The sequence below is a fragment of the Lissotriton vulgaris genome, chromosome 8 (assembly GCF_964263255.1).
Source record: "Lissotriton vulgaris chromosome 8, aLisVul1.2, whole genome shotgun sequence".
NCBI classification, from domain to species: Eukaryota; Metazoa; Chordata; class Amphibia; order Caudata; family Salamandridae; genus Lissotriton; species Lissotriton vulgaris.
In genome coordinates this window covers 1,571,459,298-1,571,472,451 of record NC_141696.1, presented here as the reverse complement: position 1 = coordinate 1,571,472,451, position 13,154 = coordinate 1,571,459,298, and the positions used below count along the sequence as shown (strand labels likewise).

The window sequence follows — 13,154 nt, the reverse complement described above, 5'->3', positions numbered from 1 at the left end:
CCTTATCACATAACCAATGGTTTTCCAGGATGTGATTTTTTTCCATAGGTTGTATTGGCATTTAACGTGAATGGACATTGCGACCACAATTATATTTGATTTATCTTCTGTAGAGGGTTGTATTGAGCGCATGCATGAATTCATAAATGTCCAAATTCACATAGTCTTTATAACGTGGTTATACAGGTCATAGATACTAGAGATTCTCTCTCATTGGTGATCAGAGGTTCAAAACATTTGCAGTCATCCTAAAAATTATTTCAGTTTGATGAACACAGTCAACGATAAATGTACCTAGATTCATCAAATCAACAAATAATCCGCTGTAACAAATCCTCAACCTTCCCCCAAAAGGCTTATACAGATGAAGGGTCACCACCCCCACAACCAGAGATCAAGGATGTCATCTTCTAGATATCACCTTCCCCAAGGCTTATACAGATGAAGGGTCACCACCCCCACAACCAGAGATCAAGGATGTCATCTTCTAGATATCACCTTCCCCAAGGCTTATACAGATGAAGGGTCACCACCCCCACAACCAGAGATCAAGGATGTCATCTTCTAGAAATCACCTTCCCCAAGGCTTATACAGAAGAAGGGTCACCACCCCCACAACCAGAGATCAAGGATGTCATCTTCTAGAAATCACCTTCTCTAAAGGCTTATACAGAAGAAGGGTCACCACCCCCACAACCAGAGATCAAGGAGGTCATCTTCTAGAAATCACCTTCCCCAAGGCTTATACAGAAGAAGGGTCACCACCCCCACAACCAGAGATCAAGGATGTCATCTTCTATAAATCACCTTCTCTAAAGGCTTATACAGAAGAAGGGTCACCACCCCCACAACCAGAGATCAAGGATGTCATCTTCTAGAAATCACCTTCCCCAAGGCTTATACAGAAGAAGGGTCACCACCCCCACAACCAGAGATCAAGGATGTCATCTTCTATAAATCACCTTCTCTAAAGGCTTATACAGAGGAAGGGTCACCACCCCCACAACCAGAGATCAAGGATGTCATCTTCTATAAATCACCTTCCCCAAGGCTTATACAGATGAAGGGTCACCACCCCCACAACCAGAGATCAAGGATGTCATCTTCTATAAATCACCTTCTCTAAAGGCTTATACAGAGGAAGGGTCACCACCCCCACAACCAGAGATCAAGGATGTCATCTTCTATAAATCACCTTCTCTAAAGGCTTATACAGAAGAAGGGTCACCACCCCCACAACCAGAGATCAAGGATGTCATCTTCTAGAAATCACCTTCCCCAAGGCTTATACAGATGAAGGGTCACCACCCCCACAACCAGAGATCAAGGATGTCATCTTCTATAAATCACCTTTCCCAAGGCTTATACAGAAGAAGGGTCACCACCCCCACAACCAGAGATCAAGGATGTCATCTTCTAGAAATCACCTTCTCTAAAGGCTTATACAGAAGAAGGGTCACCACCCCCACAACCAGAGATCAAGGATGTCATCTTCTAGAAATCACCTTCCCCAAGGCTTATACAGATGAAGGGTCACCACCCCCACAACCAGAGATCAAGGATGTCATCTTCTAGAAATCACCTTCCCCAAGGCTTATACAGAAGAAGGGTCACCACCCCCACAACCAGAGATCAAGGAGGTCATCTTCTAGAAATCACCTTCCCCAAGGCTTATACAGAAGAAGGGTCACCACCCCCACAACCAGAGATCAAGGATGTCATCTTCTAGAAATCACCTTCTCTAAAGGCTTATACAGAAGAAGGGTCACCACCCCCACAACCAGAGATCAAGGATGTCATCTTCTAGAAATCACCTTCTCTAAAGGCTTATTCAGAAGAAGGGTCACCACCCCCACAACCAGATATCAAGGATGTCATCTTCTAGAAATCACCTTCTCTAAAGGCTTATACAGAAGAAGGGTCACCACCCCCACAACCAGAGATCAAGGATGTCATCTTCTAGAAATCACCTTTCCAAGGCTTATACAAAAGAAGGGTCACCACCCCCACAACCAGAGATCAAGGATGTCATCTTCTATAAATCACCTTCTCTAAAGGCTTATACAGAGGAAGGGTCACCACCCCCACAACCAGAGATCAAGGATGTCCTCTTCTATAAATCACCTTGCCCAAGGCTTATACAGAAGAAGGGTCACCACCCCCACAACCAGAGATCAAGGATGTCATTTTCTAGAAATCACCTTCTCTAAAGGCTTATACAGAAGAAGGGTCACCACCCCCACAACCAGAGATCAAGGATGTCATCTTCTAGAAATCACCTTCTCTAAAGGCTTATACAGAAGAAGGGTCACCACCCCCACAACCAGAGATCAAGGATGTCATCTTCTAGAAATCACCTTCTCTAAAGGCTTATACAGAGGAAGGGTCACCACCCCCACAACCAGAGATCAAGGATGTCCTCTTCTATAAATCACCTTGTCCAAGGCTTATACAGAAGAAGGGTCACCACCCCCACAACCAGAGATCAAGGATGTCATTTTCTAGAAATCACCTTCTCTAAAGGCTTATACAGAAGAAGGGTCACCACCCCCACAACCAGAGATCAAGGATGTCATCTTCTATAAATCACCTTCTCTAAAGGCTTATACAGAAGAAGGGTCACCACCCCCACAACCAGAGATCAAGGATGTCATCTTCTATAAATCACCTTCTCTAAAAACTTATACAGAAGAAGGGTCACCACCCCCACAACCAGAGATCAAGGATGTCATCTTCTAGAAATCACCTTCTCTAAAGGCTTATACAGAAGAAGGGTCACCACCCCCACAACCAGAGATCAAGGATGTCATCTTCTAGAAATCACCTTCTCTAAAGGCTTATACAGGTGAAGGGTCACCACCCCCACAACCAGAGATCCAGGCGGTCATGCTGTCATCTTCTAGAAATCACCTTCCCTAAGGCTTATACAGATGAAGGGTGCCTCCTCCACAACAGGGGATCCAGGAGGTCATCTTCTAGAAATCCCCTTCCCCAAGGCTGATACAGATGAAGGGTCACCAGCCCCACAACCGGAGATCCAGGATATCATCTTCTATAAATCACCTTTCCCAAGGCTTATACAGAAGAAGGGTCACCACCCCCACAACCAGAGATCAAGGATGTCATCTTCTATAAATCACCTTCTCTAAAAACTTATACAGAAGAGGGGTCACCACCCCCACAACCAGAGATCAAGGATGTCATCTTCTAGAAATCACCTTCTCTAAAGGCTTATACAGAAGAAGGGTCACCACCCCCACAACCAGAGATCAAGGATGTCATCTTCTAGAAATCACCTTCTCTAAAGGCTTATACAGAAGAAGGGTCACCACCCCCACAACCAGAGATCAAGGATGTCATCTTCTATAAATCACCTTCTCTAAAGGCTTATACAGGTGAAGGGTCACCACCCCCACAACCAGAGATCAAGGATGTCATCTTCTATAAATCACCTTCTCTAAAGGCTTATACAGAGGAAGGGTCACCACCCCCACAACCAGAGATCAAGGATGTCCTCTTCTATAAATCACCTTGCCCAAGGCTTATACAGAAGAAGGGTCACCACCCCCACAACCAGAGATCAAGGATGTCATCTTCTAGAAATCACCTTCTCTAAAGGCTTATACAGAAGAAGGGTCACCACCCCCACAACCAGAGATCAAGGATGTCATCTTCTAGAAATCACCTTCTCTAAAGGCTTATACAGAAGAAGGGTCACCACCCCCACAACCAGAGATCAAGGATGTCATCTTCTATAAATCACCTTTCCAAGGCTTATACAGAAGAAGGGTCACCACCCCCACAACCAGAGATCAAGGATGTCATCTTCTATAAATCACCTTTCCCAAGGCTTATACAGAAGAAGGGTCACCACCCCCACAACCAGAGATCAAGGATGTCATCTTCTATAAATCACCTTCCCCAATGCTTATACAGAAGAAGGGTCACCACCCCCACAACCAGAGATCAAGGATGTCATCTTCTAGAAATCACCTTCCCCAATGCTTATACAGAAGAAGGGTCACCACCCCCACAACCAGAGATCAAGGATGTCATCTTCTAGAAATCACCTTCCCCAAGGCTTATACAGAAAAAAGGTCACCACCCCCACAACCAGAGATCAAGGATGTCATCTTCTATAAATCACCTTTCCCAAGGCTTATACAGAAGAAGGGTCACCACCCCCACAACCAGAGATCAAGGATGTCATCTTCTATAAATCACCTTCCCCAATGCTTATACAGAAGAAGGGTCACCACCCCCACAACCAGAGATCAAGGATGTCATCTTCTAGAAATCACCTTCTCTAAAGGCGTATACAGAAGGGTCACCACCCCCACAACCAGAGATCAAGGATGTCATCTTCTATATATCACCTTCCCCAATGCTTATACAGAAGAAGGGTCACCACCCCCACAACCAGAGATCAAGGATGTCATCTTCTAGAAATCACCTTCCCCAAGGCTTATACAGAAGAAGGGTCACCAACCCCACAACCAGAGATCAAGGATGTCATCTTCTAAAATCACCTTCTCTAAAGGCTTATACAGAAGAAGGGTCACCACCCCCACAACCAGAGATCAAGGATGTCATCTTCTAGAAATCACCTTCCCTAAGGCTTATACAGAAGAAGGGTCACCACCCCCACAACCAGAGATCAAGGATGTCATCTTCTATAAATCACCTTCTCTAAAGGCTTATACAGAAGAAGGGTCACCACCCCCACAACCAGAGATCAAGGATGTCATCTTCTATAAATCACCTTCCCCAAGGCTTATACAGAAGAAGGGTCACCACCCCCACAACCAGAGATCAAGGATGTCATCTTCTATAAATCACCTTCTCTAAAGGCTTATACAGAAGAAGGGTCACCACCCCCACAACCAGAGATCAAGGATGTCATCTTCTATAAATCACCTTCTCTAAAAACTTATACAGAAGAAGGGTCACCACCCCCACAACCAGAGACCAAGGATGTCATCTTCTAGAAATCACCTTCTCTAAAGGCTTATACAGGTGAAGGGTCACCACCCCCACAACCAGAGATCCAGGCGGTCATGCTGTCATCTTCTAGAAATCACCTTCCCTAAGGCTTATACAGATGAAGGGTGCCTCCTCCACAACAGGGGATCCAGGAGGTCATCTTCTAGAAATCCCCTTCCCCAAGGCTGATACAGATGAAGGGTCACCACCCCCACAACCAGAGATCAAGGATGTCATCTTCTATAAATCACCTTCTCTAAAGGCTTATACAGAAGAAGGGTCACCACCCCCACAACCAGAGATCCAGGATGTCATCTTCTAGAAATCACCTTCCCCAAGGCTTATACAGAAGAAGGGTCACCACCCCCACAACCGGAGATCAAGGATGTCATCTTCTAGAAATCACCTTCCCCAAGGCTGACACAGATGTAGGGTCACCACCCCTACAACCGGAGATCCAGGAGGTCATCTTCTAGAAATCACCTTTCCGAAGGCTTATATAGAGCAAGGGTGCTTCCTCCACAATAGGGGATCCAGAAGGTCATCCATACTAATATTATAAAGAGAGAGCCCAAACCTTTGAGGCGGGTAATCTAAGTAACCACAGCACCAATCACAACACCCAATACAGATTTGGAAAGGGCAGTTGCAGCAGAAGGACATAGGCTATGCAGACGGCCACCATATACATTTAATAGGTAAAAGAACTGTGCCAGCAAAGTAGTCCCTTGTGGGCATGTCTGCGTTCTGCTGTGGGCGTGTGCTAGGGGCGTGACGAACACTGGAGGCGTGTGGTACGTTCCGCCCTTCATGCCATGTGAGTCGTACATACAAGCGCCAATTACGCAATTGCCCCGCATCAAGGGGCACGCTGGGGGCGTGACACACTGGGGCCGTGACAAACGCTGTGGGCAGGATTATGGGGTACAGGGGTATTTAAAGGGACCAGGGTGGGATTAGTTTTTAGGGTGTAAAGGGTAATGAAATAAAATATTGAATAAATAAAAATAATATATATATATATATATATATATATATATATATATATATATATATATATTACCTACTGGCGGTCGCCAGTAGGTAGTTATAGTTAGGATAATTTTCAATGTTAAATCTCAACATTCTATTTTGAATAACTTTGGCGCCGGTTGACGAACCTGCCTGAAATTTTCAGGAAAATGGTCTCATGGCGGTCCGGTCCTTCCCTGAAAGTTTGGGGGGGATTCGTCAAGCGGGGGCCGAGATAAAAGGGGGGTCCCAAAACGCGTTTTCCCCATGTTAATTTCCATAGGGCGGTCGATTTCACTTTTAGCCCGAACGGCTGAATGGATTTCCACCAAACTTGGCAAAATTGTAGGGACTGGTAGCCCGATGTGCCTTTGCTATGTCTCAAGATATGTGCTCCAGTGGATTTTGAGTAATTAAGGTTCAAAAAAATATATATATCTATAGCAGCGCTCCGGTAAGCGCACCGGTACGCGCACCGGGCGCGTCACGCGACTTGCGCGGAGAAAGCTGATTGGCTCTGGGGTGTCTGTAAACATTCTAAACAGTCCGGAGCGGCCGCCATCTTGTGTCTCGGTAGGATCGAGACACAAGAGGTGGCCAAAACAAAGGGGGAAATGACCATAAGGGGGCAGAGTAGACCCCCCTTGACCCCCTAGGTTTGATGTGGGGGCCATAAAAGGGCCCCACGGGGCAAAAAAAAAATAAAAATTTTTTTTTGATTTTCGCGGGGTGAGCGCCCGGTACGCGCACCGGTAAGCGTACCGGGGAGTGTACCATGGGGAAAAAGAATGACAGTTTTAAAAGTAGCTGATTAGAAAAAAAAATGTTTAGTTGTTTTTTTTATATATACACATACATATATATAAATGCATATGCACATATATATATGCATATATGTCTATATGTGTGCGTGTAGAGAGAGGTAGAGAGGTAGAGGTGTAGAGGTAGAGAGGTAGAGAGGTAGAGAGTAGAGAGTGAGTAATAGAGAGTAGAGAGTGAGTAGTAGAGAGTAGTAGAGAGCAGTAGAGAGAGTAGCAGAGTGAGTAGTAGAGAGTAGTAGAGTGAATAGTAGAGTGAGTAGTAGAGAGTAGTAGAGAGTGAGTAGTAGAGACTGAGTAGTAGAGAGTAGTAGAGAGTAAGTAGTAGAGTGAGTAGTAGAGAGCAGTAGAGAGTGAGTAGTAGAGAGTGGGAGAGAGTAAGTAGTAGAGAGTAGTGGAGAATATTCCAAAGTTTGGCACAGCACCACTTTCACAATGAGTCCAATCAAATCATATCACTTAGAGTACTTATTGAAGCGCTGAATCTTGGTGTATATTCAAATGCTTTTATTTTCCTTAAGTTTATGTACCACAGCCAGCCGAAACGTTTCGTTCTGTACAACAGAACTTCTTCAGGGCGTTCTTATTTCCTTCAAGTTATGTCGGTATCCCGTTGTCATATAACTAGATATTTCTTCCAAATGTTAGACGAGACATAAGTATATTCTTATTAAAAGTGACTAGGTATCAATTTTACCCACACAATTCGGGCAGACTTGAGTAATTTATAGCATCCTCAAAGTCAGTCTTTCAAAAATTCCAAAGTATAGGACATGATAATCCAAATCCAAATGTTTCTCAAGAAAAGTCATTTACAATCGTTCGGAATATCGGTGTTTGGGCAGATATGATCCAGGGACCCCCAGTATGCAAGGGGAATTAGTCCCCCCTCTGCAAAGGCGCCAGTGGCCTGCATTGCAGAGAGGTGTAACAAGGGTGTGGCCTCATTACACTTCTCTGCAATGCAGCTCCCTCGTGCATACTGGAGGCTCCTGGTGGACTAGTTGACCCCAGGGACCCCCAGTATGCAAGGGGAATTAGTTCCCCCTCTGCAAACGCGGCAGTGGGCTGCGTTGCAGAGAGGTGTAACAAGGGGCATAGTCTCATTACACCTCTGCAATGCAGCCCCAGGCGCATACTGGAGGTTCCAGGTGGGCTAATAGGCCCCCAGGGGCCCCCAGTATGCAAGGGGAATTAGTTTCCCCTCTTCAAACATGCACGGGGGCTGCGTTGCAGAGAGGTGTAAAAAGGGTTGTGGCTTCATTACACCTCTCTGCAATGCAGTCCCCTGGCGCATACTGGAGATTCCTGGTGGGCTTTCAGGTCTTATATAGTTAGGAATTAGCATTAAAAAAACCTTTGAAATTCACTGAAAAAACCACAGGTTTCACACCAGTTATAGTTAGGAATTAGCATTTAAAAAACCTTTGAAATTCACTGAAAAAACCATAGGTTTCACACCAGTTATAGTTAGGAATTAGCATTTAAAAAACCTATTAAATTCACTGACAAAACCAGTTATAGTTAGCTGGAAATTTTACTGACATAAAACCATTGAAATTCCACGTTATAGTTAGTTGGACTCACTATAACTTGCGCGTGCAATGCACTGCTGATGACGTCACATATTACATCACTCATGACATGGTCAGTGACATCACTCATGACATCACTGATGACACCATCCTTGTGACATAGTGACAGACCTCCTTTCACTGTAATGTAACCCTTGAAACACATATTCAAAAATAGAAACTGAAATTTAAAAAAAATGGAGATACCCATATCAGTTGCAACAAGCAATTCAGTAATTCCACCATCTATATGCACATCCAGTCATTCACCAACAGTTCTATATAGTCACTCATACATATACTCACTTATCATATGAAGTGATACACCTATACATCCTGTTACACACCGACAGTCATCCAAAAGTTACTCACACACATACTCACACGTGCAAATAAACTATTGAACATCCATTTATTTGAATATAGAGTTATACACACACTTCCACCTTACTTGTATTGAAAATTACACATATTTATTCTCTTAAACAATCACTTATAGAAACACATACTTATTTAAACAGGAACTCTTACAATCTCTTACTCTCACATATACTCACTTATATACATCAATATTCACATATACTAGATTAAAACATATGTAGTTACTGATAAAGACACTAGTGAGACAGTCATTCACTCACTAACAAACACATATACACACTCATCCATCCATACAGTCCTGCACATATGCTGTCTTCAAAACACATACAAACAGCGAGTCAGTCACTCATGCATCTATGTGCTAAGTAATACCCCCACCAAACCATATAGACACTCATACTGATACTAAGAGAAACATCTAATAACCCATATACATACGCATGTAGCTACTTACCAACACATGTAGCCACTTATACACAAAGTGAAACAATAATATATATATTTAAATATTTAAACATTACTCACTAATATTTATTTTTCAGAAAGACACATATTCACTGGATGGTGTCATCAGTGATGTCATGAGTGATGTCACTGACCATGTCATGAGTGATGTAATATGTGACGTCATCAGCAGTGCATTGCACGCGCAAGTTATAGTGAGTCCAACTAACTATAACGTGGAATTTCAATGGTTTTATGTCAGTAAAATTTCCAGCTAACTATAACTGGTTTTGTCAGTGAATTTAATAGGTTTTTTAAATGCTAATTCCTAACTATAACTGGTGTGAAACCTATGGTTTTTTCAGTGATATATATATACACACATATATACACTAGCAGCCCGCCCCAGCGTTGCCTGGGGCAGAAAGGGGCTGGGGGCAGTACACCCGCTCCGACCCCCTCCCGTCCCGACTCCCTCCCGCGCTCACTCCTCCCGTCTGCCCATCTGTACACACCCGCTCCCCTCCCGCCCCAACTCCCTCCCGCCCTGATTTGAAGGTTTACTTACCTCAGCTGCCGCTCCGCTCCCCTTCGCCATGACGCACCCGCGCTCCTCACTTCACCGCAGCTCCATGTCTGCCGCTCCAACACGTCGTCATCACGCACGTCTCGTCACGGCCAGCGCTAGGTCCCGGCCGGCACTACTTTCAGGGGACTACTTTGTTTAGAAACTTAATTTTTTTAATTTACTTTTATTTATTTATATAGCCTATGTCCATCTACACACCCTGACATTTTCATAGATGTATCGGGTGTGTAGATTGGCGCTGTGGTTCCCGAGTTTACCTGGCCAAAAGGTGATATATATATATATATATATCCTGAAGCATTGAGATGGAACACAACAGCATTCCGCCATCCGGCTTTGTGATGCAGCCTGCTTTACTGCTCTGCCTTAATTTTCTTTCTGCCAACGTGTTTCCAGGCAAACAGCCTCTTCTTCATGGGCGCAAACAACACATCTGAGGCACGCATTATGATTGCCGGTTTTATTTGTTACAAACCCCGCCCCCAGCGGGCGTGTGCTTAGTGCATTTCATTCCTGGTGCATTATAGGTCATTAAGTCCTTCATGCGAGCATTAGTGTTCACTTTCAGTAAGTTCAAATTGTGCGTTCGTAATTTTAAATCCTTTTCATTCCTTTAGTAGGTGACAGATTCTGAAAGCAGGTAAGGTGAGCATTTGGATTGCTGTGCCGATTAGGTTTTGAAAGTTCAAATCCCCAGCCTCTTCCAGCTGGCATTTGTAGTCCTTTACCTGCTGGTGATGGTTCTCATCTCCACGGCCGGGCACTGTGTATAATTATTTGCAAACAATTGCCCAGAAGCATTGAGATGGAACACGACAGCATTCCGCCATCCGGCTTCGTGATGCAGCCTGCTTTACTGCTCTGCCTTAATTTTCTTTCTGCCAACGCGTTTCCAGGCAAAAAGCCTCTTCTTCATGGGCACAAACAACACATCTGAGGCTCGCATTATGATTGCCGGTTTTATTTGTTACAAACCCCGCCCCCAGCGGGCGTGTGCTTAGTGCATTTCATTCCTGGTGCATTATAGGTCATTAAGTCCTTCATGCGAGCATTAGTGTTCACTTTCAGTAAGTTCAAATTGTGCGTTCGTAATTTTAAATCCTTTTCATTCCTTTAGTAGGTGACAGATTCTGAAAGCAGGTAAGGTGAGCATTTGGATTGCTGTGCCGATTAGGTTTTGAAAGTTCAAATCCCCAGCCTCTTCCAGCTGGCATTTGTAGTCCTTTACCTGCTGGTGATGGTTCTCATCTCCACGGCCGGGCACTGTGTATAATTATTTGCAAACAATTGCCCAGAAGCATTGAGATGGAACACTAAGGACTTAATGACCTATAATGCACCAGGAATGAAATGCACTAAGCACACGCCCGCTGGGGGCGGGGTTTGTAACAAATAAAACCGGAAATCATAATGCGAGCCTCAGATGTGTTGTTTGTGCCCATGAAGAAGAGGCTTTCGGCCTGGAAACGCGTTGGCAGAAAGAAAATTAAGGCAGAGCAGTAAAGCAGACTGCATCACGAAGCCGGATGGCGGAATGCTGTCGTGTTCCATCTCAATGCTTCAAGGCAATTGATATATATATATATATATTACTATTATAAAGAGAGATCAATCTGTTCCTATTTGCAAGGAAACTCAAGTTGAAAAAATGGTTCGCGACGAAACCGAAGCCAGGGGAAAGCGTGAGTACCGCCTCCACTATTTGCAATCTTGACACTAATGATATAGAACTAATGCACATAATTGACTCTGATCCTGCGAATATGAGCATAGCAGATTTGGACATGGTTGATACCAATGTGGGAATGAATCCGAGATCCTCTTTCAAGCCCAAATCAGTTTTCCTACCTGCCATCCAATGTGATGCAATAGATGTATTTGAAAGGGGTGTTGTAAAAGATCTTACCAAAATACGTTATCAGAAAATATCACGGACAAAGAAAAACCTGACTAATGACCAAATTATAGCCATGGATAACTTAAAAATGGATAACAATATTGTCATCAGAGAAAGAGATAAGGGTGGCAATGTGGTAGTATTAGATAAGATCAAAAATTTGGAAGAGGGTCAACGCCAACTAAATGATGAGAACTGTTATTGTAGAACCAATTGTGATGAGTTACTAGGATCTAATATGATGTTCAGAGATCTCTTACTAGAGTGGAAAGACAAAGTTCTATTGGAGCATGAAGAATATCAATATTTGTATTGTGCGCATCCAAGAATACCGGTCTTATATCTGCTCCCGAAATTGAACAAAGACTCCCGGAATCCCCCGGGGCGTCCAATAGTTTCTTCAATTGGTTCATTGTTGGAGCATACATCAAAATACATAGATCATTATCTAAGAACCTATGTAATGTCTATTCCTTCTTACATCAAGGATACAACACATTTTCTCACAGTCATCAATTGTATCCATTGGGAGGAGGAGTATATATTGGCTACACTAGATGTAAGTAGCCTATACACCAGCATTCAACATCACCAAGGTTTAGAGGCAGTTAAACACTTTCTGAAAACAAGGTCAGTCTCGTATTTACAACATTCTCAGATACTCATTGATATGATCGAATTCTGTCTCAAAAATATTTTTTTTTTTCTTTGATGACATCTTGTATCGACAGTCACAGGGCACAGCCATGGGGACCTGCTTCGCCCCCAGCTACGCGAATTTATTCATGGGCTGGTGGGAGGAGCAGGTCGTCCGGGAAATGGCGGAATTCGATCAGGTTGCCCTGTGGCTTAGATACATAGATGATATTTTTTTCATTTGGTCTGGAGATGAGGCGTCAATACAATCATTCATTGACAAACTGAACCTCAACCACTTAAATCTCAAACTGACAGGACATACTAGCAACTGTACAGTAGAATTCCTGGATGTAATTGTGGAAGTTGCTGATAGCCAACTGAATACCAAACTGTTTCGCAAAAAAACAGCGGGCAATAGTATTTTAAATGCTACCAGTTGTCATCCTCGCAGCCTGGTAGGTAGTACACCTTACGGGGAATTACTACGTGCTAAGCATAATTGCAACACTGACGATTCATAGCAGAAGGAGGAAAGGATTATGTATGACAGATTCCGAAGCAGAGGGTATAGTCAAAAAATGATAAGTACTGCTAAAGACCGAGTGACTCTCAAGAATAGAGAAGAACTACTTAACCCTCGCAATGAGATAGAAGAAACTGACAAGATAAGATTCATAACCACTTTCTCTGAGCAAGCACACGAGGTTCGGAAGATCTTTAATAAACATTGGCATGTCCTACATACCGACAGCCATCTTAAAAAATACCTTCGTGATAATCCCCAACTTACATTTCGGAAAGGGAGATCACTAAGAGAT

The 13,154-nt window shown here is 43.7% G+C and overlaps 1 protein-coding gene across 1 annotated transcript in view; it reads right to left on the bottom strand.

The window, feature by feature from the left end:
• VANGL1 (VANGL planar cell polarity protein 1) overlaps positions 1-13,154 on the bottom strand; it is a 204,990-nt gene that overhangs the window by 120,476 nt on the left and 71,360 nt on the right. The gene's annotated exons all lie outside the window — the stretch shown is intronic.